General features: G+C 39.3%; 1 pseudogene; it reads left to right on the top strand.

Annotated features, from left to right (window-relative positions):
* Positions 1–305: 305 nt before the first annotated feature.
* On the top strand, positions 306–418 carry LOC129024235 (small nucleolar RNA U13; annotated as a pseudogene).
* The last annotated feature ends 2,771 nt before the right edge of the window (positions 419–3,189 follow it).

Below are 3,189 nucleotides of genomic sequence, written 5' to 3'. Positions count from 1 at the left end.
GGAAACTCTAGATCTAAACAACTTTACTGAAGAATTCTACCAAAATTCAGAAATATGTAATATTTATTCTACATAAACTCTTCCAAAAATAAAATTTGAGGGAGCACCCTGAATTCATTCTATTACTTAAGCATTATCTTGATCCCAAAACCAGGTGGTTATTCTAAGAAAACTAACCTACAAACTAATTTCCACCATGAACATAGAAGCAAAAATCCTTAACAAAATGTAAGCAAATTGAATCCAGCAATATATTAAAAAGCTAATACATCATGACCAAGTGGAGTTTATCTCCAGAATGCAAGATCAGTTTAACACTTAAAAAAATTTATCAAAGCGTGGTGATTAGGTTTTCACACTCATGTGTGAGATGTGCCTCCCTTGAACTTTGTTACATTGGCACTTTACCCATTTGACATGGGGGAAAAAAGAAAATGAAAAAAAATCAATGTAGTGGCCATATTAACATTCTAAAAGGAAAATCATATGATCATCTCAATAGTTACACAAAAATCATTTGCCAAAATTCAAAACACACATTCATGATAAAAACTCTCAGTGAACTTAGAAGGGAACTTTCTCAACCTGGTAAAGGTCATGCATGGGAAACCTACAGCTAGCGTAATAATAAATGATGAAAAACTAAGTTTTTTATCCTAAGATCAGAAGCAAAGAAAAGATGTTTTCTCTCCCTATTCCTAGGCAACAGAGTACTGGACATACTAGCCACATGCAATTCGGCTAAAGAAATAAATAGCACCCAGACTGGAAAAGAAGAAATAGAACTATTCTAAAATTAACTTTCTCCAATTTCATTAGCCATGATACTTGGGTACAGACTTAGGTAGGATGAGGCTCAGGGACTCAACCTCTCTCTATTCTTGGTTCTGAGCTGCCTTCCACCAGGCAAAAAGAGTCATCCATATGGCATACAAGAAGAGCCTGTGAGGTGTGGTGCCACAGCCTCACAGTGATAACACTGGAGCATTTGCCTGACCTTGCCTTTTGCCCACACTGCTTTCAGGAACACTTCAGAGTTGTCAATGTCTGGCACAGACAGCCAGGGACCCAAAAACCTAAGTACCTGTCACGTCTTGCACAATCTTTCCATTACCAGCACTCTCATATGCCACATAACAACGTTTTGGTCAATGACAGACCATGTGACATGGTCCCATAAAATTAAAATGTAGCTGAAAAATTTCTATCTTCTAGTGATGTCATCACCATGATAATGTTGTAGCATGATTACTTTATTTTTTTTCATAAATTTGGTGTAGCCTAAGTGGATAGTGTTTATAATGTCTGCAGTAGTGTACAGTACTGTCCTAGGCCTTCAGGTTCACACACCACTCACTCACTGACTCACCCAGAGCAACTTCTAGTCCTCAAGCTCCATTCATGGTAAATGCCCTATACAAGTATATCATTTTTTGTCTTTTATATCATATTTTACTGTACCTTTTCTGTGTTTAGATGCACATACACTTACCACTGTGTTACATTGCCTACAGTATTCAGTACAATGACATACAGTAGAGGTTTGTAGTCTAGGAGCAAAAGGCTCTACCATATAGCCTAGGTGTCTAGTAGGCTCTACCATCTAGGTTGTGCAAGTACACTCCGTAACGTTTGCACAGTGATGAAATTGCCTAACAACGCATTTCCCAGAATGGATCTCCATCCTTACATGGTGCATGACTGTATTGTGATTACCCCACAGAGGCAGAATGAGCCATCCCTCCTCACCCAGAATGTGCTTCCAGATGTCAAGACTGATGATGTCATACACCCACATGCCAAGAAGGTAAAAATGTTTATTCTTCATATAATGAGATTCTCTGGGAAAAGCAGGATAGACTTCCAAGTAGGGTCAAAAATGGTTTTTAGAGAGAGTAGCCAGGGACAATTGAGTTGGAGTTTTATGGTGATTATGGAGTGGGGCTGGGGTGAGGGCCTGGGCTTGCATGGTTTGAACTTCCCACTGATACGAAAGCAAAAAGCACCCTGGCTCTCTTATAAGCCTCCCCAGATGAGAAGGTAGAAAGAGAAAAGGGATTGGTGGGGCTAGGAAGCTGTCAGCAGTCAAACACCACAAATAGAGTCAGATTCTTTATTACATCAAAACTATTCCTTTAAAGAGCTGCCTCCCAACTCTCTACCCTCAGTGTGACGAGCATCCCCCCAAGCTCTCACTCCAGAAACACCTGTCTTGGGAACAGCAGGCTATGGGGGTGGGAGTATCACTCCCACACAAGGAACAGCCATAAAGTGACAGAACCTAATGAGCTTGCAGGGAATATTTAAATTGCTAAACAACATAGTATATTTACTACCATATTTATCCCTAAGCATTTGCAGTAAAAATCAAACTGATGCCATTATGTGGTCCTCCAGTGGCATGTACTTGGAAGCTCTCCTTTTTTAGCCAAAATTGATTTGAGGTTGTGTATACTTCTGTCTTTCAAATAGCAATTGAAAATCTGAATGGTGGGGAATTAAGCAGAGAAAAAGGGAGGAGCTTAAAGGTAGGGCAGGAAAGAATCTGTTCAGCTACCCCTGGGAGATGGTTATGACAGCCTCATCTGTCTCTGAAGTCCTATTACAGGGACTATCAGCAGCATAGTGTGAAAGAAAACACCTCAGCTTTGAAGCCAACTGACAAATTTCAACTCTGGCTCAGTCACTTAATATGTGACCTTAAGAAATTTATTTTCTCGTAATCTTGTTTATATCATCTATAAATTAGGGATAGCAATACCTACAACAATAAGATTGTTATAAGGAGTAGATTATAGAGTTTGTGTAAGTTTGTGTATGTGTGCCACGTATATAATAGGTACTCAGCAAATGTTAGTGCATTTCTACCACCGTACTCATCCTTAGGACAACCACCAATAACAAAGAATTGTGGGTTTTAAGAAACATCCATGTTTCTTATCTCTCCATTATTCTATCCACGGTGCATACATTGCTCTCCAAAATTACCAAAAAAAGATCATCTTGTCTGCACTCTAAAACCTCCAGGAACTCACCACCTCCTCAGCACATTCCGTCTTCCAGATATTCTAACAGAAAGCTCTCTCTTAAACCAAACTGAAATCTGGCTTGCCATGGCACAGAATCTTCCAAAGAGCTGTTAATAGAAAAGTATTCTGGAAGATGCTAGCAGTTGAGTAGAAAATAAAG

The sequence above is a fragment of the Pongo pygmaeus genome, chromosome 1, assembly GCF_028885625.2.
Source record: "Pongo pygmaeus isolate AG05252 chromosome 1, NHGRI_mPonPyg2-v2.0_pri, whole genome shotgun sequence".
NCBI classification, from domain to species: Eukaryota; Metazoa; Chordata; class Mammalia; order Primates; family Hominidae; genus Pongo; species Pongo pygmaeus.
This window is presented reverse-complemented; position numbering and strand designations above follow the sequence as displayed.